General features: G+C 45.1%; 9 non-coding genes and 2 pseudogenes across 9 annotated transcripts; all 11 read right to left on the bottom strand.

Moving 5' to 3' along the window:
• Nucleotides 1-963: 963 nt before the first annotated feature.
• LOC130331146 (U2 spliceosomal RNA) lies at nucleotides 964-1,154 on the bottom strand. Its single transcript, XR_008874100.1, has one exon. It is a non-coding gene; the product is annotated as a U2 spliceosomal RNA (small nuclear RNA).
• A 2,066-nt stretch (nucleotides 1,155-3,220) lies between these two features.
• LOC130331129 (U2 spliceosomal RNA) lies at nucleotides 3,221-3,426 on the bottom strand (annotated as a pseudogene).
• A 5,026-nt stretch (nucleotides 3,427-8,452) lies between these two features.
• Nucleotides 8,453-8,585, bottom strand: LOC130331137 (U2 spliceosomal RNA; annotated as a pseudogene).
• A 2,086-nt stretch (nucleotides 8,586-10,671) lies between these two features.
• Nucleotides 10,672-10,862, bottom strand: LOC130331147 (U2 spliceosomal RNA). The gene has a single exon (XR_008874101.1). It is a non-coding gene; the product is annotated as a U2 spliceosomal RNA (small nuclear RNA).
• Nucleotides 10,863-12,950: 2,088 nt separating this feature from the next.
• LOC130331148 (U2 spliceosomal RNA) lies at nucleotides 12,951-13,141 on the bottom strand. Its single transcript, XR_008874102.1, has one exon. It is a non-coding gene; the product is annotated as a U2 spliceosomal RNA (small nuclear RNA).
• A 2,092-nt stretch (nucleotides 13,142-15,233) lies between these two features.
• LOC130331149 (U2 spliceosomal RNA) lies at nucleotides 15,234-15,424 on the bottom strand. The gene has a single exon (XR_008874103.1). It is a non-coding gene; the product is annotated as a U2 spliceosomal RNA (small nuclear RNA).
• Nucleotides 15,425-17,523: 2,099 nt separating this feature from the next.
• LOC130331151 (U2 spliceosomal RNA) lies at nucleotides 17,524-17,714 on the bottom strand. The gene has a single exon (XR_008874104.1). It is a non-coding gene; the product is annotated as a U2 spliceosomal RNA (small nuclear RNA).
• A 2,093-nt stretch (nucleotides 17,715-19,807) lies between these two features.
• Nucleotides 19,808-19,995, bottom strand: LOC130331123 (U2 spliceosomal RNA). Its single transcript, XR_008874088.1, has one exon. It is a non-coding gene; the product is annotated as a U2 spliceosomal RNA (small nuclear RNA).
• A 2,104-nt stretch (nucleotides 19,996-22,099) lies between these two features.
• On the bottom strand, nucleotides 22,100-22,290 carry LOC130331152 (U2 spliceosomal RNA). The gene has a single exon (XR_008874105.1). It is a non-coding gene; the product is annotated as a U2 spliceosomal RNA (small nuclear RNA).
• Nucleotides 22,291-24,380: 2,090 nt separating this feature from the next.
• LOC130331153 (U2 spliceosomal RNA) lies at nucleotides 24,381-24,571 on the bottom strand. Its single transcript, XR_008874106.1, has one exon. It is a non-coding gene; the product is annotated as a U2 spliceosomal RNA (small nuclear RNA).
• A 2,090-nt stretch (nucleotides 24,572-26,661) lies between these two features.
• On the bottom strand, nucleotides 26,662-26,852 carry LOC130331155 (U2 spliceosomal RNA). Its single transcript, XR_008874108.1, has one exon. It is a non-coding gene; the product is annotated as a U2 spliceosomal RNA (small nuclear RNA).
• Nucleotides 26,853-27,580: the final 728 nt, after the last annotated feature.

Below are 27,580 nucleotides of genomic sequence, written 5' to 3' on the forward strand. Positions count from 1 at the left end.
GGGATAATTTTCTAAGGATTTATACTGATTTTTCCTGTCTGAATTTGTCGCACAGAAAGTTGCAGGCCAAATATGTGTGACATTTCTGCGACTTTAGCTTCTAGAGCATTTTTACAACATTATACATAGGTGCTGAATACATAAAAAGCGACTGTTCAGCGACAGACAAGTCGCATCGGCTGAAAGTAGGCCAGAATGTCAGTCCATGTTGGAGCAGGTTTAGATACAGTCTAAAGTATAGATCTCAAAGTCTGTGCACAGAATTTAGCAAGGGCCTCGCACCTTCTGATGCATCAGGTAGGTGCACAATAGCATAGCCTAACCCTCTGTACTTTGGTCTATATTGATGTGGGACATAGACAGCCAGCTGATGACCAATCCATTAGTGCAATGGATGGCTGGAAGCATTTGTCTTTGCCTTTGCAATACCACAGAAGCAATGCATGGTCAATGTACAGCAATGACACACCTGTGTGAACAGCCAGGAGACCCCCCCCATGTTATGTTACATAGTTACATAGTTAGTACGGTCGAAAAAAGACATATGTCCATCAAGTTCAACCAGGGAATTAAGGGGTAGGGGTGTGGCGCGATATTGGGGAAGGGATGAGATTTTATATTTCTTCATAAGCATTAATCTTATTTTGTCAATTAGGAACATTCAGCACCCACCCGCTATCAAGGCAGCTGCCTATCATGTCATGCCCTACCTGCACAGGTGTGCTGGCTACTCAAATGATCCAATTAAGGAGGCCATTTAGTCAGCAGCAGCAGAAGTCCTGTGCCTGGACGCTCCAACAGCGGCCAGACACAAGCAGAAGCAGAAGCAGCAGAAGCAGCAGCAGCACCACCTTTTGTTTTTTGGCTGCAGCAGCAGCAGCAAGGCCCACAGGGCTGGCTAGCTGGCTAGCCAGCAAGCAGGTAGCAATGAAAGTAGGAATCTTTCTTTTTAACCCTGTAAGGGGGTGGTGCACTGTACCCGAAGATACTGCCATATCGGGTCAATGCATAGGGCGACGGAAGCAAGCTTCGAAATCGGCCCCCGTTCTCAAAAATCCATTTAATATATGGTCCCCAGATAGGGGACGTATCAGATATTAAACTGATAAGAACAGATACTACACTTGATCTTAGCCAAAAGGCCGAGAAGCGATAACCGTGAAAGGGGCGGGCCCAACAAGGTCCCCTTCATGGGCACTATCACTGCTTGCTGTCAGGGAGGCTGCCAGACAATTTTCCATGCACACTCTGGGCTGGGGGGCAGTCAACCACCAGTACACACAGCAGAACCTAAACCCATACCATTATTGCTAATTGCACTCCCACGGGGCCTTTTTAAATGCAATCCATAACCCGGATTTGCCAGGAACCCTTCTTACTCCTCCTACTTGCATGTGACACTGGGCTTAGGATCTGCATAGGAAACACACACACAAGCACACACCTACCTTTGTTGCCTGCAGATGCCTCCTTGGCTGTCCCCAAACGGTATCAAACCAACACCCACGGGAAGCTGTAAGCATAGAGGACATGCCTGCACCCCATTGGACTTACCTGTGTGGGTTAAATCCGGGTTATTTGACAACCTATGGCGGTGATGGTTCTGCTCAGGCAGAGCAGTGCTGATGCTCCTCATAAAGCTGTCGCTGCTGTGAAGGTTCTAGGTGACATCACAAATCCCTATGGTTACATACACAACAAAGCTGGGTTGTTGTTGTTTACACTCTGCAAGGCCTGTGGAAGTGAGTGACATCATAGCACTGTAGTTCTGAGGGTTCTAGATGGATGCAACAATCTCCTGTTGCTTCTATGAAGGCCATAATAGACGACATCACCAAACAGCTCCATAGTCACATACACAGCAAAGGAGAGATGTTGTTTACACCTAGTGATGTCAGTGGTATTGAGTGACATCACAGCACAGTGCTAAGGCTCCTGGGCCTGGACACAGCAGCGGCTGCAATATCTCAACGGAGAATACGTTTATATATATGTGTGTGTGTGCGCGTATATATATATATATATATATATATATATATATATATATATTTCTCCGCCGAAATCACTTTTAAACCCATTTCCACCTTTTTTTCCCTTCTCTTCCTCTTACTTTTTTTTCACGTTTTTTTACGTTTTTCTCCTTTTCGCCTCTTTTCTGGGCGTATTATTCTTCTTTTTCTTCTTTTTTTTCGTCTAATGCATACCCCATCAGTGCAGCAATGCTTATTCAATACCGCCAGCAGATGGAGACACTGGGGGATAATTTTCTAAGGATTTATACTGATTTTTCCTGTCTGAATTTGTCGCACAGAAAGTTGCAGGCCAAATATGTGTGACATTTCTGCGACTTTAGCTTCTAGAGCATTTTTACAACATTATACATAGGTGCTGAATACATAAAAAGCGACTGTTCAGCGACAGACAAGTCGCATCGGCTGAAAGTAGGCCAGAATGTCAGTCCATGTTGGAGCAGGTTTAGATACAGTCTAAAGTATAGATCTCAAAGTCTGTGCACAGAATTTAGCAAGGGCCTCGCACCTTCTGATGCATCAGGTAGGTGCACAATAGCATAGCCTAACCCTCTGTACTTTGGTCTATATTGATGCGGGACATAGACAGCCAGCTGATGACCAATCCATTAGTGCAATGGATGGCTGGAAGCATTTGTCTTTGCCTTTGCAATACCACAGAAGCAATGCATGGTCAATGTACAGCAATGACACACCTGTGTGAACAGCCAGGAGACCCCCCCCCATGTTATGTTACATAGTTACATAGTTAGTACGGTCGAAAAAAGACATATGTCCATCAAGTTCAACCAGGGAATTAAGGGGTAGGGGTGTGGCGCGATATTGGGGAAGGGATGAGATTTTATATTTCTTCATAAGCATTAATCTTATTTTGTCAATTAGGAACATTCAGCACCCACCCGCTATCAAGGCAGCTGCCTATCATGTCATGCCCTACCTGCACAGGTGTGCTGGCTACTCAAATGATCCAATTAAGGAGGCCATTTAGTCAGCAGCAGCAGAAGTCCTGTGCCTGGACGCTCCAACAGCGGCCAGACACAAGCAGAAGCAGAAGCAGCAGAAGCAGCAGCAGCACCACCTTTTGTTTTTTGGCTGCAGCAGCAGCAGCAAGGCCCACAGGGCTGGCTAGCTGGCTAGCCAGCAAGCAGGTAGCAATGAAAGTAGGAATCTTTCTTTTTAACCCTGTAAGGGGGTGGTGCACTGTACCCGAAGATACTGCCATATCGGGTCAATGCATAGGGCGACGGAAGCAAGCTTCGAAATCGGCCCCCGTTCTCAAAAATCCATTTAATATATGGTCCCCAGATAGGGGACGTATCAGATATTAAACTGATAAGAACAGATTTTTTTTTTTAACTTGACTACCCTTACGGGGGCAAACTTTATTAAAAATTAAATAATGTTAACAAAGTTGTGCAAATATGTCAATAAATACAGTTACATATAAATAACATATTTACAACATATTAAAACATAAAATGGGCACTTGGTGGCTTTACAAGATAGAATTCCATTCTTTTAAAAACCATTTTCTAGATAAAAGCGGAAATCTCTTCTTGTCTAAAAGATAGTACTGGTACATTTCATAAAAACAGATAGATAAAATGTCCTTCACAGATAAAACCTCATGCTTGAACAATAAAATATTCCTGGCCTTCCACAGAGCTGCCTTCACACAGTTTATGATCTTCCATGCAATAGTCTCTTGAGTCCGTGTTGGGCATTCCAGGCAACCATAAAAAACCACTGCAATATTTAAGTCTTTTAGTCCAGTTATCCTTTTTACCAGAGGGAGTATCTTTGTCCATATTTTCTGAGAGTAAAAACAAGTCCATATTAGATGGTGCACGGTCTCCTCTTGTCGGCATCCCTCCCTCGGGCAGGTTGCAGAGTTGGATAATCCTCTTCGGTGCTGGAATGCCCGGCATGGAAGACACTCGTGTGCGCAGCTCCAGGCCAGGTCCTTCTGTGAATTAAAAAGATAATTAATACTCAACATCTTCCAAATCTGTACACACTTCTGTTCGTTAAAATTTTTGATGGGAGTCACGGTACTGGTTTCTTTTATTTCCTTTAGTAGTTTTTTGCTATTGCACAGATCCTGAACACTTTTACCTTTAAAATTATATAAGTTTAAAATTTTTCCTAAAATCATGTATTGAGGGGGTAAATTCAAAGAATAAGGGCAACTTAAAACTGTAGAAAACCAGCCGTTCCTCCGCATAAAATAACCAGTATTAAAACGAACAAAATAAGACCAGTAGCTATCTTTAAAAACAGTAGTAAAACACATGCTAAAAAACTTTATTAAAAGGAAAGCTTTAAAATCTGGAAAATCCTTACCGCCCCTGGAGTTCGGTTTTATCACAATTTGTCTCTTTAATTTTTCGCTCTTAGAACTCCAAAAGAAAGTAAAACAAGCTTTTGTTATTTTCTTTAGAACCATTTCGGGGGGTGGGAAAACCAGACTTAAATACAATAAAATAGGTAAAAGCACCATTTTTGTAATTAAAACCTTCCCTTCCATTGTAAGTTCTCGCATGTTCCACATACATATTTTCTTATTTATTTTTTGAGCCACCAAGTCCCAGCTATTAAAACCATTATTAGACTCGTCAAAGGAGACACCTAAAATCTGCACCGACTCAGACACAGGGACGGGCACATCATACAAAGGCATTCCGCCTATGTTTAAAATGTTACTTTTGTTAAAATTGACTTTAAAACCGGAGGCACAATTAAAATATTGAATCTGTTTTAGCGTCTTCTGAAGCGATGGGGTGTCCCTGCAAAACACCGCAACATCGTCCATGTACCCCACTACCTTCGCCTCTAGTCCCCCTCCTCCTGGCAGGGGGACTCCATGGATCTGCTTATCCTTTCGTATTGTACATAAAAGAGGCTCTATTGCGCAAATGAAGAGTAGTGGGGACAAGGGACACCCCTGCTTCACTCCGGAATTTAAAATCACGCCCTGTGTCTTAAAACCATTTACTAAAATTTTACTAGTACAGTTATCATAAAAAGCTCTAAGAGACAATAAAAAGCCATCAGGTATACCCATTTTCTCTAAAACCTTAAAAAGATAAAAATGTGACACCCTGTCGAAAGCTTTTTCAAAATCTATGGATAAAACCGCCAGCTTTCCTTTTCTTAATTTGGTGTCGCTAATTACATCCTTTAAAAGGTTTAGGTTCTCCCATAAACTCCTCCCAGGCACCCCACAGACTTGGTTTGTATGAATTATTTTATGGATTACGTTCTTTAAGCGGTTAGCACACAGTTTCGCCATTATTTTATAGTCGCAGTTCAGAAGGGTGATTGGTCTCCAGTTTTTGAGTTCCGACCGGTCTCCCTTTTTGAATAGCAGGGAGACATCACCCTTCTTCCATGAGCCTGGGAGGATTTTAGACTTAAAGACTTCCGTAAAAAGGGAGAACAAATCTTCTTTTAAAATACCATAAAAAGTAACATAAAATTCAATGGGTATACCATCCGGCCCAGGCACTTTACCTGTTTTAAAACTCTTGACGGTCTCTAAAATCTCCTGCTCTGAAATATTCTGCAATAAAAAAGACTGTGAGACAGGATCTAAAAAATTGGTGATCTCCTTTAACGAGTCATTCATAAAACATTCATCAATGTGTTTTACATTAAAAAGATCCGCATAAAACTCTTGCACCTTTTTTAAAATACCCTGTACATCATTCACTCCTTCAATGTTTTCTATTAACCTTCTATTTTCATGTATTTTCTTAAAAAAATACCTGGAGCAGGTCTCGTTTTCCTCAAGATGCTGTATTCGAGACCTAAAGATAATTTCTTTTCCTTTCTGCTCCAGGCACTTAGTTATTTCTTTTTTAAGATCATGTACCTCCTTCTCCACCTCCATCCCATGTGCTCTGAATTTGTACAGGGTTTGCAGACGAGTATTTAGGATATTATAAAATTCACGTTTTTCTTTAGCTTTCCTAACCCCAACACGGATAAAAAATTCTTTTATTTTTAGTTTCATTTTTTCCCACCAGATACTGGTGGGAGTGTTGGGGTCTTTTACTCGTCTGCATTCCTTGTAAAAGGTGATAAAATCTGATAAAACCTGCGGATCTTCTAAAAGGGACACGTTTAACTTCCAGGCATTCCTACCAGTTCTCCTTTTAAAATCACTTTTAACTTTAAAATACAATAATTTATGGTCAGAAAAAACATTGGTAAAAAGATCACAGTTAAAAGGCAGTACTTGATAAGAACAAAAAATAAAATCTATCCTGGAGCTACAGCTTGCATTGCTCCAGGTAACACCGTCTTCCTCTGGTACGTTAAAATTACATTTTTTAAAAACATCAGTGAGATTAAAATCTAAAATCAAGTTTTTTAACATAAAAGACATCTTATCATAGTTCCTACTCACTGCGTTCGAAAAACGGCGTTCTCCCCTTAAAATACAATTAAAATCACCTGATAAAACAAGAGGACTAGAATTGTTAATAAAAAGGGGTAAAATCTCCAACATTTTTATTCTTTCATTCTTATCAGGAGAACCATAAAAATTTAAAAACTGCCATTTAATACCATTAATAAAAGCGCTGACCAATAAAATTCTGCCTGGTAAAATTTCGTTAAAACTCTCAATTAAAACGTTCCCTTTAAAAAGTATGGCGACCCCTGCTGATCTGGACTCATTTGATCCAGACCAGACTGATGGACCGTGCACCCAATCATCTTCATATTCTTTATAATTTAATCTGTGCGGGATGCCACATTCCTGCAGGAAAAGGACGGAAGCAGCAAAAACCGACAAGTAATTAAATAGGGCAACCCTTCTTACTCTGGCGCTCACACTTCTCACGTTCAAGGACAGACCGGACAACTCAGCCATGGGAATGTACAAGAAAATGTCTTACACCTCTGATTCCCCCTCCGAAGCCTCATACCCCCCAAAATCTGACTCAACTGTACGCATAGAGGAAGCAGGAGAGGAGGCACCATCACTCAGCCGACCCCCCTCCTCCATCATGATTGAGGCATAGTTGTTCTCGGGCATCCTGGCAATCAGGGCTCCAGACTCATTGGGTTCTTCCACCTCTTGCCCCTCCATAGGGGTCGGGTGTTCACTTAGTTCCGTCTCTGGTACCTCAGAGACGGTCACCCCTGAAACCTCCTCCTGGCAGGGAGGAGGGGGGGTATCCCCTATGGGGACCTGTGGAGGAACGTCACTTGGGTTCCCTGCATCCGCAGGTACTTCCATCGGCTCCCCCTGGACCGCCTCCGAATAGAGTCTTCTGGAGCCCCTCCGCCTTTTAACCTTCACCTCTCCACCCGGATCATCGCTCTCAGGGGGACCCTGAGCCAGAGGTTGCTGAGGAGCGGATTCAGCCGCCGTCCGCTCCTCTCTTAACCCAGCATGCTCCTGGGGGCCAGTTTTTTCACCACTTGCACGTTTTTTGGCCATCCTCTGCTCTTTAGGGTCCCCTCCTTTTGCCTGAGGGGGGTCTTTCTCCTTCTCCATCTCACCGCTTACCTCTTGTGGGGGGGTAATCACTGGCTCTGCTTGCCTCGGCTGGTGTCCCGGTTGCTGTCCTTGCTGCCTCCAGGGTTGCCACTGCTGCTCCGTCCTATGTCTGTGGGGACAAGAGGAGAAAAGGTGACCGAATTGTTGACAGAAATTGCACCTCCCTCCTCTTGTGCATTTCTCTGTCTCGTGCTGTGTGCTACCACATTTTTTGCATGTACTTTCACAGTTTTCTTTTGTGTGTCCATATCTGTGACACTTCCTGCAGTAGCTTGGCATCCCCGCATAAAAGAGGTCGCCACACATATTATTTATTTTAAAACGAGCTGGTGGTAGTTGTATTCCCCCTGGCAATCTGTCATCTTTTTTGCATGTAACCTGAAATCTCCACTTAGATGTCCAGATGCCACAGCTGTTCATGATTTTTCCTCTGCACTCAACCTTACTAAAATAGACTTGTAAAAACAACTCAACATCGTGTAGGTTGGCGAAAGGGGAATACATCTTTACTACCACCAGCTTAATATCGTCTAGAACGTGCTCAATAATCCGGACACCCTGAAGCTTTTTGTCTTTACTCGCAGCAGCTCTGGTAACAAAATCTCTGTGGATGCCATTTTGTGTGAACGTCACATCAAAAATTTTACGCTTCGGGTAGTCCTGGATTGCCAATATCTCGCCCTTCTGTATTCCGAAAACTCCTCCGAGCACGTCCTCTACTACAAATTTCAAATCGTCCGCCCTTTTGGTATCATCCGTGAGAATGACTCTCACGGTGTTTTTGATCCTTGCGTATGCCGGCACAGAACCTGGATCCGGATCATCATCCATGGTTCTAACCTCTCTCCACCCGAAGGTCTTGAGAGGCGATCGCCACTCGTTACCCTGGGACTAGGCCCTCTCCCCAATAGCAACAAGTGGGTGAAGCCCAGGCAATAAACCTGGGCGATCCCACAAGGCCGAGGAGAGGGGTACCCGAGTACCTTCTGACCAGATCTCCTGTATTACTACACTTGATCTTAGCCAAAAGGCCGAGAAGCGATAACCGTGAAAGGGGCGGGCCCAACAAGGTCCCCTTCATGGGCACTATCACTGCTTGCTGTCAGGGAGGCTGCCAGACAATTTTCCATGCACACTCTGGGCTGGGGGGCAGTCAACCACCAGTACACACAGCAGAACCTAAACCCATACCATTATTGCTAAGCAGCAAGACAGGGGCCCATTGCACTCCCACGGGGCCTTTTTAAATGCAATCCATAACCCGGATTTGCCAGGAACCCTTCTTACTCCTCCTACTTGCATGTGACACTGGGCTTAGGATCTGCATAGGAAACACACACACAAGCACACACCTACCTTTGTTGCCTGCAGATGCCTCCTTGGCTGTCCCCAAACGGTATCAAACCAACACCCACGGGAAGCTGTAAGCATAGAGGACATGCCTGCACCCCATTGGACTTACCTGTGTGGGTTAAATCCGGGTTATTTGACAACCTATGGCGGTGATGGTTCTGCTCAGGCAGAGCAGTGCTGATGCTCCTCATAAAGCTGTCGCTGCTGTGAAGGTTCTAGGTGACATCACAAATCCCTATGGTTACATACACAACAAAGCTGGGTTGTTGTTGTTTACACTCTGCAAGGCCTGTGGAAGTGAGTGACATCATAGCACTGTAGTTCTGAGGGTTCTAGATGGATGCAACAATCTCCTGTTGCTTCTATGAAGGCCATAATAGACGACATCACCAAACAGCTCCATAGTCACATACACAGCAAAGGAGAGATGTTGTTTACACCTAGTGATGTCAGTGGTATTGAGTGACATCACAGCACAGTGCTAAGGCTCCTGGGCCTGGACACAGCAGCGGCTGCAATATCTCAACGGAGAATACGTTTATATATATGTGTGTGTGTGCGCGTATATATATATATATATATATATATATATATATATATATATATTTCTCCGCCGAAATCACTTTTAAACCCATTTCCACCTTTTTTTCCCTTCTCTTCCTCTTACTTTTTTTTCACGTTTTTTTACGTTTTTCTCCTTTTCGCCTCTTTTCTGGGCGTATTATTCTTCTTTTTCTTCTTTTTTTTCGTCTAATGCATACCCCATCAGTGCAGCAATGCTTATTCAATACCGCCAGCAGATGGAGACACTGGGGGATAATTTTCTAAGGATTTATACTGATTTTTCCTGTCTGAATTTGTCGCACAGAAAGTTGCAGGCCAAATATGTGTGACATTTCTGCGACTTTAGCTTCTAGAGCATTTTTACAACATTATACATAGGTGCTGAATACATAAAAAGCGACTGTTCAGCGACAGACAAGTCGCATCGGCTGAAAGTAGGCCAGAATGTCAGTCCATGTTGGAGCAGGTTTAGATACAGTCTAAAGTATAGATCTCAAAGTCTGTGCACAGAATTTAGCAAGGGCCTCGCACCTTCTGATGCATCAGGTAGGTGCACAATAGCATAGCCTAACCCTCTGTACTTTGGTCTATATTGATGCGGGACATAGACAGCCAGCTGATGACCAATCCATTAGTGCAATGGATGGCTGGAAGCATTTGTCTTTGCCTTTGCAATACCACAGAAGCAATGCATGGTCAATGTACAGCAATGACACACCTGTGTGAACAGCCAGGAGACCCCCCCCATGTTATGTTACATAGTTACATAGTTAGTACGGTCGAAAAAAGACATATGTCCATCAAGTTCAACCAGGGAATTAAGGGGTAGGGGTGTGGCGCGATATTGGGGAAGGGATGAGATTTTATATTTCTTCATAAGCATTAATCTTATTTTGTCAATTAGGAACATTCAGCACCCACCCGCTATCAAGGCAGCTGCCTATCATGTCATGCCCTACCTGCACAGGTGTGCTGGCTACTCAAATGATCCAATTAAGGAGGCCATTTAGTCAGCAGCAGCAGAAGTCCTGTGCCTGGACGCTCCAACAGCGGCCAGACACAAGCAGAAGCAGAAGCAGCAGAAGCAGCAGCAGCACCACCTTTTGTTTTTTGGCTGCAGCAGCAGCAGCAAGGCCCACAGGGCTGGCTAGCTGGCTAGCCAGCAAGCAGGTAGCAATGAAAGTAGGAATCTTTCTTTTTAACCCTGTAAGGGGGTGGTGCACTGTACCCGAAGATACTGCCATATCGGGTCAATGCATAGGGCGACGGAAGCAAGCTTCGAAATCGGCCCCCGTTCTCAAAAATCCATTTAATATATGGTCCCCAGATAGGGGACGTATCAGATATTAAACTGATAAGAACAGATACTACACTTGATCTTAGCCAAAAGGCCGAGAAGCGATAACCGTGAAAGGGGCGGGCCCAACAAGGTCCCCTTCATGGGCACTATCACTGCTTGCTGTCAGGGAGGCTGCCAGACAATTTTCCATGCACACTCTGGGCTGGGGGGCAGTCAACCACCAGTACACACAGCAGAACCTAAACCCATACCATTATTGCTAAGCAGCAAGACAGGGGCCCATTGCACTCCCACGGGGCCTTTTTAAATGCAATCCATAACCCGGATTTGCCAGGAACCCTTCTTACTCCTCCTACTTGCATGTGACACTGGGCTTAGGATCTGCATAGGAAACACACACACAAGCACACACCTACCTTTGTTGCCTGCAGATGCCTCCTTGGCTGTCCCCAAACGGTATCAAACCAACACCCACGGGAAGCTGTAAGCATAGAGGACATGCCTGCACCCCATTGGACTTACCTGTGTGGGTTAAATCCGGGTTATTTGACAACCTATGGCTGTGATGGTTCTGCTCAGGCAGAGCAGTGCTGATGCTCCTCATAAAGCTGTCGCTGCTGTGAAGGTTCTAGGTGACATCACAAATCCCTATGGTTACATACACAACAAAGCTGGGTTGTTGTTGTTTACACTCTGCAAGGCCTGTGGAAGTGAGTGACATCATAGCACTGTAGTTCTGAGGGTTCTAGATGGATGCAACAATCTCCTGTTGCTTCTATGAAGGCCATAATAGACGACATCACCAAACAGCTCCATAGTCACATACACAGCAAAGGAGAGATGTTGTTTACACCTAGTGATGTCAGTGGTATTGAGTGACATCACAGCACAGTGCTAAGGCTCCTGGGCCTGGACACAGCAGCGGCTGCAATATCTCAACGGAGAATACGTTTATATATATGTGTGTGTGTGCGCGTATATATATATATATATATATATATATATATATATATATATATATTTCTCCGCCGAAATCACTTTTAAACCCATTTCCACCTTTTTTTCCCTTCTCTTCCTCTTACTTTTTTTTCACGTTTTTTTACGTTTTTCTCCTTTTCGCCTCTTTTCTGGGCGTATTATTCTTCTTTTTCTTCTTTTTTTTCGTCTAATGCATACCCCATCAGTGCAGCAATGCTTATTCAATACCGCCAGCAGATGGAGACACTGGGGGATAATTTTCTAAGGATTTATACTGATTTTTCCTGTCTGAATTTGTCGCACAGAAAGTTGCAGGCCAAATATGTGTGACATTTCTGCGACTTTAGCTTCTAGAGCATTTTTACAACATTATACATAGGTGCTGAATACATAAAAAGCGACTGTTCAGCGACAGACAAGTCGCATCGGCTGAAAGTAGGCCAGAATGTCAGTCCATGTTGGAGCAGGTTTAGATACAGTCTAAAGTATAGATCTCAAAGTCTGTGCACAGAATTTAGCAAGGGCCTCGCACCTTCTGATGCATCAGGTAGGTGCACAATAGCATAGCCTAACCCTCTGTACTTTGGTCTATATTGATGCGGGACATAGACAGCCAGCTGATGACCAATCCAGTAGTGCAATGGATGGCTGTAAGCATTTGTCTTTGCCTTTGCAATACCACAGAAGCAATGCATGGTCAATGTACAGCAATGACACACCTGTGTGAACAGCCAGGAGACCCCCCCCATGTTATGTTACATAGTTACATAGTTAGTACGGTCGAAAAAAGACATATGTCCATCAAGTTCAACCAGGGAATTAAGGGGTAGGGGTGTGGCGCGATATTGGGGAAGGGATGAGATTTTATATTTCTTCATAAGCATTAATCTTATTTTGTCAATTAGGAACATTCAGCACCCACCCGCTATCAAGGCAGCTGCCTATCATGTCATGCCCTACCTGCACAGGTGTGCTGGCTACTCAAATGATCCAATTAAGGAGGCCATTTAGTCAGCAGCAGCAGAAGTCCTGTGCCTGGACGCTCCAACAGCGGCCAGACACAAGCAGAAGCAGAAGCAGCAGAAGCAGCAGCAGCACCACCTTTTGTTTTTTGGCTGCAGCAGCAGCAGCAAGGCCCACAGGGCTGGCTAGCTGGCTAGCCAGCAAGCAGGTAGCAATGAAAGTAGGAATCTTTCTTTTTAACCCTGTAAGGGGGTGGTGCACTGTACCCGAAGATACTGCCATATCGGGTCAATGCATAGGGCGACGGAAGCAAGCTTCGAAATCGGCCCCCGTTCTCAAAAATCCATTTAATATATGGTCCCCAGATAGGGGACGTATCAGATATTAAACTGATAAGAACAGATACTACACTTGATCTTAGCCAAAAGGCCGAGAAGCGATAACCGTGAAAGGGGCGGGCCCAACAAGGTCCCCTTCATGGGCACTATCACTGCTTGCTGTCAGGGAGGCTGCCAGACAATTTTCCATGCACACTCTGGGCTGGGGGGCAGTCAACCACCAGTACACACAGCAGAACCTAAACCCATACCATTATTGCTAAGCAGCAAGACAGGGGCCCATTGCACTCCCACGGGGCCTTTTTAAATGCAATCCATAACCCGGATTTGCCAGGAACCCTTCTTACTCCTCCTACTTGCATGTGACACTGGGCTTAGGATCTGCATAGGAAACACACACACAAGCACACACCTACCTTTGTTGCCTGCAGATGCCTCCTTGGCTGTCCCCAAACGGTATCAAACCAACACCCACGGGAAGCTGTAAGCATAGAGGACATGCCTGCACCCCATTGGACTTACCTGTGTGGGTTAAATCCGGGTTATTTGACAACCTATGGCGGTGATGGTTCTGCTCAGGCAGAGCAGTGCTGATGCTCCTCATAAAGCTGTCGCTGCTGTGAAGGTTCTAGGTGACATCACAAATCCCTATGGTTACATACACAACAAAGCTGGGTTGTTGTTGTTTACACTCTGCAAGGCCTGTGGAAGTGAGTGACATCATAGCACTGTAGTTCTGAGGGTTCTAGATGGATGCAACAATCTCCTGTTGCTTCTATGAAGGCCATAATAGACGACATCACCAAACAGCTCCATAGTCACATACACAGCAAAGGAGAGATGTTGTTTACACCTAGTGATGTCAGTGGTATTGAGTGACATCACAGCACAGTGCTAAGGCTCCTGGGCCTGGACACAGCAGCGGCTGCAATATCTCAACGGAGAATACGTTTATATATATGTGTGTGTGTGCGCGTATATATATATATATATATATATATATATATATATATATATATATATATTTCTCCGCCGAAATCACTTTTAAACCCATTTCCACCTTTTTTTCCCTTCTCTTCCTCTTACTTTTTTTTCACGTTTTTTTAAGTTTTTCTCCTTTTCGCCTCTTTTCTGGGCGTATTATTCTTCTTTTTCTTCTTTTTTTTCGTCTAATGCATACCCCATCAGTGCAGCAATGCTTATTCAATACCGCCAGCAGATGGAGACACTGGGGGATAATTTTCTAAGGATTTATACTGATTTTTCCTGTCTGAATTTGTCGCACAGAAAGTTGCAGGCCAAATATGTGTGACATTTCTGCGACTTTAGCTTCTAGAGCATTTTTACAACATTATACATAGGTGCTGAATACATAAAAAGCGACTGTTCAGCGACAGACAAGTCGCATCGGCTGAAAGTAGGCCAGAATGTCAGTCCATGTTGGAGCAGGTTTAGATACAGTCTAAAGTATAGATCTCAAAGTCTGTGCACAGAATTTAGCAAGGGCCTCGCACCTTCTGATGCATCAGGTAGGTGCACAATAGCATAGCCTAACCCTCTGTACTTTGGTCTATATTGATGCGGGACATAGACAGCCAGCTGATGACCAATCCATTAGTGCAATGGATGGCTGGAAGCATTTGTCTTTGCCTTTGCAATACCACAGAAGCAATGCATGGTCAATGTACAGCAATGACACACCTGTGTGAACAGCCAGGAGACCCCCCCCATGTTATGTTACATAGTTACATAGTTAGTACGGTCGAAAAAAGACATATGTCCATCAAGTTCAACCAGGGAATTAAGGGGTAGGGGTGTGGCGCGATATTGGGGAAGGGATGAGATTTTATATTTCTTCATAAGCATTAATCTTATTTTGTCAATTAGGAACATTCAGCACCCACCCGCTATCAAGGCAGCTGCCTATCATGTCATGCCCTACCTGCACAGGTGTGCTGGCTACTCAAATGATCCAATTAAGGAGGCCATTTAGTCAGCAGCAGCAGAAGTCCTGTGCCTGGACGCTCCAACAGCGGCCAGACACAAGCAGAAGCAGAAGCAGCAGAAGCAGCAGCAGCACCACCTTTTGTTTTTTGGCTGCAGCAGCAGCAGCAAGGCCCACAGGGCTGGCTAGCTGGCTAGCCAGCAAGCAGGTAGCAATGAAAGTAGGAATCTTTCTTTTTAACCCTGTAAGGGGGTGGTGCACTGTACCCGAAGATACTGCCATATCGGGTCAATGCATAGGGCGACGGAAGCAAGCTTCGAAATCGGCCCCCGTTCTCAAAAATCCATTTAATATATGGTCCCCAGATAGGGGACGTATCAGATATTAAACTGATAAGAACAGATACTACACTTGATCTTAGCCAAAAGGCCGAGAAGCGATAACCGTGAAAGGGGCGGGCCCAACAAGGTCCCCTTCATGGGCACTATCACTGCTTGCTGTCAGGGAGGCTGCCAGACAATTTTCCATGCACACTCTGGGCTGGGGGGCAGTCAACCACCAGTACACACAGCAGAACCTAAACCCATACCATTATTGCTAAGCAGCAAGACAGGGGCCCATTGCACTCCCACGGGGCCTTTTTAAATGCAATCCATAACCCGGATTTGCCAGGAACCCTTCTTACTCCTCCTACTTGCATGTGACACTGGGCTTAGGATCTGCATAGGAAACACACACACAAGCACACACCTACCTTTGTTGCCTGCAGATGCCTCCTTGGCTGTCCCCAAACGGTATCAAACCAACACCCACGGGAAGCTGTAAGCATAGAGGACATGCCTGCACCCCATTGGACTTACCTGTGTGGGTTAAATCCGGGTTATTTGACAACCTATGGCGGTGATGGTTCTGCTCAGGCAGAGCAGTGCTGATGCTCCTCATAAAGCTGTCGCTGCTGTGAAGGTTCTAGGTGACATCACAAATCCCTATGGTTACATACACAACAAAGCTGGGTTGTTGTTGTTTACACTCTGCAAGGCCTGTGGAAGTGAGTGACATCATAGCACTGTAGTTCTGAGGGTTCTAGATGGATGCAACAATCTCCTGTTGCTTCTATGAAGGCCATAATAGACGACATCACCAAACAGCTCCATAGTCACATACACAGCAAAGGAGAGATGTTGTTTACACCTAGTGATGTCAGTGGTATTGAGTGACATCACAGCACAGTGCTAAGGCTCCTGGGCCTGGACACAGCAGCGGCTGCAATATCTCAACGGAGAATACGTTTATATATATGTGTGTGTGTGCGCGTATATATATATATATATATATATATATATATATATATATATATATATATCTATATTTCTCCGCCGAAATCACTTTTAAACCCATTTCCACCTTTTTTTCCCTTCTCTTCCTCTTACTTTTTTTTCACGTTTTTTTACGTTTTTCTCCTTTTCGCCTCTTTTCTGGGCGTATTATTCTTCTTTTTCTTCTTTTTTTTCGTCTAATGCATACCCCATCAGTGCAGCAATGCTTATTCAATACCGCCAGCAGATGGAGACACTGGGGGATAATTTTCTAAGGATTTATACTGATTTTTCCTGTCTGAATTTGTCGCACAGAAAGTTGCAGGCCAAATATGTGTGACATTTCTGCGACTTTAGCTTCTAGAGCATTTTTACAACATTATACATAGGTGCTGAATACATAAAAAGCGACTGTTCAGCGACAGACAAGTCGCATCGGCTGAAAGTAGGCCAGAATGTCAGTCCATGTTGGAGCAGGTTTAGATACAGTCTAAAGTATAGATCTCAAAGTCTGTGCACAGAATTTAGCAAGGGCCTCGCACCTTCTGATGCATCAGGTAGGTGCACAATAGCATAGCCTAACCCTCTGTACTTTGGTCTATATTGATGCGGGACATAGACAGCCAGCTGATGACCAATCCATTAGTGCAATGGATGGCTGGAAGCATTTGTCTTTGCCTTTGCAATACCACAGAAGCAATGCATGGTCAATGTACAGCAATGACACACCTGTGTGAACAGCCAGGAGACCCCCCCCCATGTTATGTTACATAGTTACATAGTTAGTACGGTCGAAAAAAGACATATGTCCATCAAGTTCAACCAGGGAATTAAGGGGTAGGGGTGTGGCGCGATATTGGGGAAGGGATGAGATTTTATATTTCTTCATAAGCATTAATCTTATTTTGTCAATTAGGAACATTCAGCACCCACCCGCTATCAAGGCAGCTGCCTATCATGTCATGCCCTACCTGCACAGGTGTGCTGGCTACTCAAATGATCCAATTAAGGAGGCCATTTAGTCAGCAGCAGCAGAAGTCCTGTGCCTGGACGCTCCAACAGCGGCCAGACACAAGCAGAAGCAGAAGCAGCAGAAGCAGCAGCAGCACCACCTTTTGTTTTTTGGCTGCAGCAGCAGCAGCAAGGCCCACAGGGCTGGCTAGCTGGCTAGCCAGCAAGCAGGTAGCAATGAAAGTAGGAATCTTTCTTTTTAACCCTGTAAGGGGGTGGTGCACTGTACCCGAAGATACTGCCATATCGGGTCAATGCATAGGGCGACGGAAGCAAGCTTCGAAATCGGCCCCCGTTCTCAAAAATCCATTTAATATATGGTCCCCAGATAGGGGACGTATCAGATATTAAACTGATAAGAACAGATACTACACTTGATCTTAGCCAAAAGGCCGAGAAGCGATAACCGTGAAAGGGGCGGGCCCAACAAGGTCCCCTTCATGGGCACTATCACTGCTTGCTGTCAGGGAGGCTGCCAGACAATTTTCCATGCACACTCTGGGCTGGGGGGCAGTCAACCACCAGTACACACAGCAGAACCTAAACCCATACCATTATTGCTAAGCAGCAAGACAGGGGCCCATTGCACTCCCACGGGGCCTTTTTAAATGCAATCCATAACCCGGATTTGCCAGGAACCCTTCTTACTCCTCCTACTTGCATGTGACACTGGGCTTAGGATCTGCATAGGAAACACACACACAAGCACACACCTACCTTTGTTGCCTGCAGATGCCTCCTTGGCTGTCCCCAAACGGTATCAAACCAACACCCACGGGAAGCTGTAAGCATAGAGGACATGCCTGCACCCCATTGGACTTACCTGTGTGGGTTAAATCCGGGTTATTTGACAACCTATGGCGGTGATGGTTCTGCTCAGGCAGAGCAGTGCTGATGCTCCTCATAAAGCTGTCGCTGCTGTGAAGGTTCTAGGTGACATCACAAATCCCTATGGTTACATACACAACAAAGCTGGGTTGTTGTTGTTTACACTCTGCAAGGCCTGTGGAAGTGAGTGACATCATAGCACTGTAGTTCTGAGGGTTCTAGATGGATGCAACAATCTCCTGTTGCTTCTATGAAGGCCATAATAGACGACATCACCAAACAGCTCCATAGTCACATACACAGCAAAGGAGAGATGTTGTTTACACCTAGTGATGTCAGTGGTATTGAGTGACATCACAGCACAGTGCTAAGGCTCCTGGGCCTGGACACAGCAGCGGCTGCAATATCTCAACGGAGAATACGTTTATATATATGTGTGTGTGTGCGCGTATATATATATATATATATATATATATATATATATATATATATATATATATACTCCGCCGAAATCACTTTTAAACCCATTTCCACCTTTTTTTCCCTTCTCTTCCTCTTACTTTTTTTTCACGTTTTTTTACGTTTTTCTCCTTTTCGCCTCTTTTCTGGGCGTATTATTCTTCTTTTTCTTCTTTTTTTTCGTCTAATGCATACCCCATCAGTGCAGCAATGCTTATTCAATACCGCCAGCAGATGGAGACACTGGGGGATAATTTTCTAAGGATTTATACTGATTTTTCCTGTCTGAATTTGTCGCACAGAAAGTTGCAGGCCAAATATGTGTGACATTTCTGCGACTTTAGCTTCTAGAGCATTTTTACAACATTATACATAGGTGCTGAATACATAAAAAGCGACTGTTCAGCGACAGACAAGTCGCATCGGCTGAAAGTAGGCCAGAATGTCAGTCCATGTTGGAGCAGGTTTAGATACAGTCTAAAGTATAGATCTCAAAGTCTGTGCACAGAATTTAGCAAGGGCCTCGCACCTTCTGATGCATCAGGTAGGTGCACTATAGCATAGCCTAACCCTCTGTACTTTGGTCTATATTGATGCGGGACATAGACAGCCAGCTGATGACCAATCCATTAGTGCAATGGATGGCTGGAAGCATTTGTCTTTGCCTTTGCAATACCACAGAAGCAATGCATGGTCAATGTACAGCAATGACACACCTGTGTGAACAGCCAGGAGACCCCCCCCATGTTATGTTACATAGTTACATAGTTAGTACGGTCGAAAAAAGACATATGTCCATCAAGTTCAACCAGGGAATTAAGGGGTAGGGGTGTGGCGCGATATTGGGGAAGGGATGAGATTTTATATTTCTTCATAAGCATTAATCTTATTTTGTCAATTAGGAACATTCAGCACCCACCCGCTATCAAGGCAGCTGCCTATCATGTCATGCCCTACCTGCACAGGTGTGCTGGCTACTCAAATGATCCAATTAAGGAGGCCATTTAGTCAGCAGCAGCAGAAGTCCTGTGCCTGGACGCTCCAACAGCGGCCAGACACAAGCAGAAGCAGAAGCAGCAGAAGCAGCAGCAGCACCACCTTTTGTTTTTTGGCTGCAGCAGCAGCAGCAAGGCCCACAGGGCTGGCTAGCTGGCTAGCCAGCAAGCAGGTAGCAATGAAAGTAGGAATCTTTCTTTTTAACCCTGTAAGGGGGTGGTGCACTGTACCCGAAGATACTGCCATATCGGGTCAATGCATAGGGCGACGGAAGCAAGCTTCGAAATCGGCCCCCGTTCTCAAAAATCCATTTAATATATGGTCCCCAGATAGGGGACGTATCAGATATTAAACTGATAACAGATACTACACTTGATCTTAGCCAAAAGGCCGAGAAGCGATAACCGTGAAAGGGGCGGGCCCAACAAGGTCCCCTTCATGGGCACTATCACTGCTTGCTGTCAGGGAGGCTGCCAGACAATTTTCCATGCACACTCTGGGCTGGGGGGCAGTCAACCACCAGTACACACAGCAGAACCTAAACCCATACCATTATTGCTAAGCAGCAAGACAGGGGCCCATTGCACTCCCACGGGGCCTTTTTAAATGCAATCCATAACCCGGATTTGCCAGGAACCCTTCTTACTCCTCCTACTTGCATGTGACACTGGGCTTAGGATCTGCATAGGAAACACACACACAAGCACACACCTACCTTTGTTGCCTGCAGATGCCTCCTTGGCTGTCCCCAAACGGTATCAAACCAACACCCACGGGAAGCTGTAAGCATAGAGGACATGCCTGCACCCCATTGGACTTACCTGTGTGGGTTAAATCCGGGTTATTTGACAACCTATGGCGGTGATGGTTCTGCTCAGGCAGAGCAGTGCTGATGCTCCTCATAAAGCTGTCGCTGCTGTGAAGGTTCTAGGTGACATCACAAATCCCTATGGTTACATACACAACAAAGCTGGGTTGTTGTTGTTTACACTCTGCAAGGCCTGTGGAAGTGAGTGACATCATAGCACTGTAGTTCTGAGGGTTCTAGATGGATGCAACAATCTCCTGTTGCTTCTATGAAGGCCATAATAGACGACATCACCAAACAGCTCCATAGTCACATACACAGCAAAGGAGAGATGTTGTTTACACCTAGTGATGTCAGTGGTATTGAGTGACATCACAGCACAGTGCTAAGGCTCCTGGGCCTGGACACAGCAGCGGCTGCAATATCTCAACGGAGAATACGTTTATATATATGTGTGTGTGTGCGCGTATATATATATATATATATATATATATATATATATATATATATATTTCTCCGCCGAAATCACTTTTAAACCCATTTCCACCTTTTTTTCCCTTCTCTTCCTCTTACTTTTTTTTCACGTTTTTTTACGTTTTTCTCCTTTTCGCCTCTTTTCTGGGCGTATTATTCTTCTTTTTCTTCTTTTTTTTCGTCTAATGCATACCCCATCAGTGCAGCAATGCTTATTCAATACCGCCAGCAGATGGAGACACTGGGGGATAATTTTCTAAGGATTTATACTGATTTTTCCTGTCTGAATTTGTCGCACAGAAAGTTGCAGGCCAAATATGTGTGACATTTCTGCGACTTTAGCTTCTAGAGCATTTTTACAACATTATACATAGGTGCTGAATACATAAAAAGCGACTGTTCAGCGACAGACAAGTCGCATCGGCTGAAAGTAGGCCAGAATGTCAGTCCATGTTGGAGCAGGTTTAGATACAGTCTAAAGTATAGATCTCAAAGTCTGTGCACAGAATTTAGCAAGGGCCTCGCATCTTCTGATGCATCAGGTAGGTGCACAATAGCATAGCCTAACCCTCTGTACTTTGGTCTATATTGATGCGGGACATAGACAGCCAGCTGATGACCAATCCATTAGTGCAATGGATGGCTGGAAGCATTTGTCTTTGCCTTTGCAATACCACAGAAGCAATGCATGGTCAATGTACAGCAATGACACACCTGTGTGAACAGCCAGGAGACCCCCCCCATGTTATGTTACATAGTTACATAGTTAGTACGGTCGAAAAAAGACATATGTCCATCAAGTTCAACCAGGGAATTAAGGGGTAGGGGTGTGGCGCGATATTGGGGAAGGGATGAGATTTTATATTTCTTCATAAGCATTAATCTTATTTTGTCAATTAGGAACATTCAGCACCCACCCGCTATCAAGGCAGCTGCCTATCATGTCATGCCCTACCTGCACAGGTGTGCTGGCTACTCAAATGATCCAATTAAGGAGGCCATTTAGTCAGCAGCAGCAGAAGTCCTGTGCCTGGACGCTCCAACAGCGGCCAGACACAAGCAGAAGCAGAAGCAGCAGAAGCAGCAGCAGCACCACCTTTTGTTTTTTGGCTGCAGCAGCAGCAGCAAGGCCCACAGGGCTGGCTAGCTGGCTAGCTGGCTAGCTGGCTAGCCAGCAAGCAGGTAGCAATGAAAGTAGGAATCTTTCTTTTTAACCCTGTAAGGGGGTGGTGCACTGTACCCGAAGATACTGCCATATCGGGTCAATGCATAGGGCGACGGAAGCAAGCTTCGAAATCGGCCCCCGTTCTCAAAAATCCATTTAATATATGGTCCCCAGATAGGGGACGTATCAGATATTAAACTGATAAGAACAGATACTACACTTGATCTTAGCCAAAAGGCCGAGAAGCGATAACCGTGAAAGGGGCGGGCCCAACAAGGTCCCCTTCATGGGCACTATCACTGCTTGCTGTCAGGGAGGCTGCCAGACAATTTTCCATGCACACTCTGGGCTGGGGGGCAGTCAACCACCAGTACACACAGCAGAACCTAAACCCATACCATTATTGCTAAGCAGCAAGACAGGGGCCCATTGCACTCCCACGGGGCCTTTTTAAATGCAATCCATAACCCGGATTTGCCAGGAACCCTTCTTACTCCTCCTACTTGCATGTGACACTGGGCTTAGGATCTGCATAGGAAACACACACACAAGCACACACCTACCTTTGTTGCCTGCAGATGCCTCCTTGGCTGTCCCCAAACGGTATCAAACCAACACCCACGGGAAGCTGTAAGCATAGAGGACATGCCTGCACCCCATTGGACTTACCTGTGTGGGTTAAATCCGGGTTATTTGACAACCTATGGCGGTGATGGTTCTGCTCAGGCAGAGCAGTGCTGATGCTCCTCATAAAGCTGTCGCTGCTGTGAAGGTTCTAGGTGACATCACAAATCCCTATGGTTACATACACAACAAAGCTGGGTTGTTGTTGTTTACACTCTGCAAGGCCTGTGGAAGTGAGTGACATCATAGCACTGTAGTTCTGAGGGTTCTAGATGGATGCAACAATCTCCTGTTGCTTCTATGAAGGCCATAATAGACGACATCACCAAACAGCTCCATAGTCACATACACAGCAAAGGAGAGATGTTGTTTACACCTAGTGATGTCAGTGGTATTGAGTGACATCACAGCACAGTGCTAAGGCTCCTGGGCCTGGACACAGCAGCGGCTGCAATATCTCAACGGAGAATACGTTTATATATATGTGTGTGTGTGCGCGTATATATATATATATATATATATATATATATATATATATATATTTCTCCGCCGAAATCACTTTTAAACCCATTTCCACCTTTTTTTCCCTTCTCTTCCTCTTACTTTTTTTTCACGTTTTTTTACGTTTTTCTCCTTTTCGCCTCTTTTCTGGGCGTATTATTCTTCTTTTTCTTCTTTTTTTTCGTCTAATGCATACCCCATCAGTGCAGCAATGCTTATTCAATACCGCCAGCAGATGGAGACACTGGGGGATAATTTTCTAAGGATTTATACTGATTTTTCCTGTCTGAATTTGTCGCACAGAAAGTTGCAGGCCAAATATGTGTGACATTTCTGCGACTTTAGCTTCTAGAGCATTTTTACAACATTATACATAGGTGCTGAATACATAAAAAGCGACTGTTCAGCGACAGACAAGTCGCATCGGCTGAAAGTAGGCCAGAATGTCAGTCCATGTTGGAGCAGGTTTAGATACAGTCTAAAGTATAGATCTCAAAGTCTGTGCACAGAATTTAGCAAGGGCCTCGCACCTTCTGATGCATCAGGTAGGTGCACAATAGCATAGCCTAACCCTCTGTACTTTGGTCTATATTGATGCGGGACATAGACAGCCAGCTGATGACCAATCCATTAGTGCAATGGATGGCTGGAAGCATTTGTCTTTGCCTTTGCAATACCACAGAAGCAATGCATGGTCAATGTACAGCAATGACACACCTGTGTGAACAGCCAGGAGACCCCCCCCCATGTTATGTTACATAGTTACATAGTTAGTACGGTCGAAAAAAGACATATGTCCATCAAGTTCAACCAGGGAATTAAGGGGTAGGGGTGTGGCGCGATATTGGGGAAGGGATGAGATTTTATATTTCTTCATAAGCATTAATCTTATTTTGTCAATTAGGAACATTCAGCACCCACCCGCTATCAAGGCAGCTGCCTATCATGTCATGCCCTACCTGCACAGGTGTGCTGGCTACTCAAATGATCCAATTAAGGAGGCCATTTAGTCAGCAGCAGCAGAAGTCCTGTGCCTGGACGCTCCAACAGCGGCCAGACACAAGCAGAAGCAGAAGCAGCAGAAGCAGCAGCAGCAGCACCACCTTTTGTTTTTTGGCTGCAGCAGCAGCAGCAAGGCCCACAGGGCTGGCTAGCTGGCTAGCCAGCAAGCAGGTAGCAATGAAAGTAGGAATCTTTCTTTTTAACCCTGTAAGGGGGTGGTGCACTGTACCCGAAGATACTGCCATATCGGGTCAATGCATAGGGCGACGGAAGCAAGCTTCGAAATCGGCCCCCGTTCTCAAAAATCCATTTAATATATGGTCCCCAGATAGGGGACGTATCAGATATTAAACTGATAAGAACAGATACTACACTTGATCTTAGCCAAAAGGCCGAGAAGCGATAACCGTGAAAGGGGCGGGCCCAACAAGGTCCCCTTCATGGGCACTATCACTGCTTGCTGTCAGGGAGGCTGCCAGACAATTTTCCATGCACACTCTGGGCTGGGGGGCAGTCAACCACCAGTACACACAGCAGAACCTAAACCCATACCATTATTGCTAAGCAGCAAGACAGGGGCCCATTGCACTCCCACGGGGCCTTTTTAAATGCAATCCATAACCCGGATTTGCCAGGAACCCTTCTTACTCCTCCTACTTGCATGTGACACTGGGCTTAGGATCTGCATAGGAAACACACACACAAGCACACACCTACCTTTGTTGCCTGCAGATGCCTCCTTGGCTGTCCCCAAACGGTATCAAACCAACACCCACGGGAAGCTGTAAGCATAGAGGACATGCCTGCACCCCATTGGACTTACCTGTGTGGGTTAAATCCGGGTTATTTGACAACCTATGGCGGTGATGGTTCTGCTCAGGCAGAGCAGTGCTGATGCTCCTCATAAAGCTGTCGCTGCTGTGAAGGTTCTAGGTGACATCACAAATCCCTATGGTTACATACACAACAAAGCTGGGTTGTTGTTGTTTACACTCTGCAAGGCCTGTGGAAGTGAGTGACATCATAGCACTGTAGTTCTGAGGGTTCTAGATGGATGCAACAATCTCCTGTTGCTTCTATGAAGGCCATAATAGACGACATCACCAAACAGCTCCATAGTCACATACACAGCAAAGGAGAGATGTTGTTTACACCTAGTGATGTCAGTGGTATTGAGTGACATCACAGCACAGTGCTAAGGCTCCTGGGCCTGGACACAGCAGCGGCTGCAATATCTCAACGGAGAATACGTTTATATATATGTGTGTGTGTGCGCGTATATATATATATAGTATATATATATATATATATATATATATATATATTTCTCCGCCGAAATCACTTTTAAACCCATTTCCACCTTTTTTTCCCTTCTCTTCCTCTTACTTTTTTTTCACGTTTTTTTACGTTTTTCTCCTTTTCGCCTCTTTTCTGGGCGTATTATTCTTCTTTTTCTTCTTTTTTTTCGTCTAATGCATACCCCATCAGTGCAGCAATGCTTATTCAATACCGCCAGCAGATGGAGACACTGGGGGATAATTTTCTAAGGATTTATACTGATTTTTCCTGTCTGAATTTGTCGCACAGAAAGTTGCAGGCCAAATATGTGTGACATTTCTGCGACTTTAGCTTCTAGAGCATTTTTACAACATTATACATAGGTGCTGAATACATAAAAAGCGACTGTTCAGCGACAGACAAGTCGCATCGGCTGAAAGTAGGCCAGAATGTCAGTCCATGTTGGAGCAGGTTTAGATACAGTCTAAAGTATAGATCTCAAAGTCTGTGCACAGAATTTAGCAAGGGCCTCGCACCTTCTGATGCATCAGGTAGGTGCACAATAGCATAGCCTAACCCTCTGTACTTTGGTCTATATTGATGCGGGACATAGACAGCCAGCTGATGACCAATCCATTAGTGCAATGGATGGCTGGAAGCATTTGTCTTTGCCTTTGCAATACCACAGAAGCAATGCATGGTCAATGTACAGCAATGACACACCTGTGTGAACAGCCAGGAGACCCCCCCCATGTTATGTTACATAGTTACATAGTTAGTACGGTCGAAAAAAGACATATGTCCATCAAGTTCAACCAGGGAATTAAGGGGTAGGGGTGTGGCGCGATATTGGGGAAGGGATGAGATTTTATATTTCTTCATAAGCATTAATCTTATTTTGTCAATTAGGAACATTCAGCACCCACCCGCTATCAAGGCAGCTGCCTACATGTCATGCCCTACCTGCACAGGTGTGCTGGCTACTCAAATGATCCAATTAAGGAGGCCATTTAGTCAGCAGCAGCAGAAGTCCTGTGCCTGGACGCTCCAACAGCGGCCAGACACAAGCAGAAGCAGAAGCAGCAGAAGCAGCAGCAGCACCACCTTTTGTTTTTTGGCTGCAGCAGCAGCAGCAAGGCCCACAGGGCTGGCTAGCTGGCTAGCCAGCAAGCAGGTAGCAATGAAAGTAGGAATCTTTCTTTTTAACCCTGTAAGGGGGTGGTGCACTGTACCCGAAGATACTGCCATATCGGGTCAATGCATAGGGCGACGGAAGCAAGCTTCGAAATCGGCCCCCGTTCTCAAAAATCCATTTAATATATGGTCCCCAGATAGGGGACGTATCAGATATTAAACTGATAAGAACAGATACTACACTTGATCTTAGCCAAAAGGCCGAGAAGCGATAACCGTGAAAGGGGCGGGCCCAACAAGGTCCCCTTCATGGGCACTATCACTGCTTGCTGTCAGGGAGGCTGCCAGACAATTTTCCATGCACACTCTGGGCTGGGGGGCAATCAACCACCAGTACACACAGCAGAACCTAAACCCATACCATTATTGCTAAGCAGCAAGACAGGGGCCCATTGCACTCCCACGGGGCCTTTTTAAATGCAATCCATAACCCGGATTTGCCAGGAACCCTTCTTACTCCTCCTACTTGCATGTGACACTGGGCTTAGGATCTGCATAGGAAACACACACACAAGCACACACCTACCTTTGTTGCCTGCAGATGCCTCCTTGGCTGTCCCCAAACGGTATCAAACCAACACCCACGGGAAGCTGTAAGCATAGAGGACATGCCTGCACCCCATTGGACTTACCTGTGTGGGTTAAATCCGGGTTATTTGACAACCTATGGCGGTGATGGTTCTGCTCAGGCAGAGCAGTGCTGATGCTCCTCATAAAGCTGTCGCTGCTGTGAAGGTTCTAGGTGACATCACAAATCCCTATGGTTACATACACAACAAAGCTGGGTTGTTGTTGTTTACACTCTGCAAGGCCTGTGGAAGTGAGTGACATCATAGCACTGTAGTTCTGAGGGTTCTAGATGGATGCAACAATCTCCTGTTGCTTCTATGAAGGCCATAATAGACGACATCACCAAACAGCTCCATAGTCACATACACAGC

The sequence above is a fragment of the Hyla sarda genome, unplaced genomic scaffold (assembly GCF_029499605.1).
Source record: "Hyla sarda isolate aHylSar1 unplaced genomic scaffold, aHylSar1.hap1 scaffold_346, whole genome shotgun sequence".
Taxonomy (NCBI): Eukaryota; Metazoa; Chordata; class Amphibia; order Anura; family Hylidae; genus Hyla; species Hyla sarda.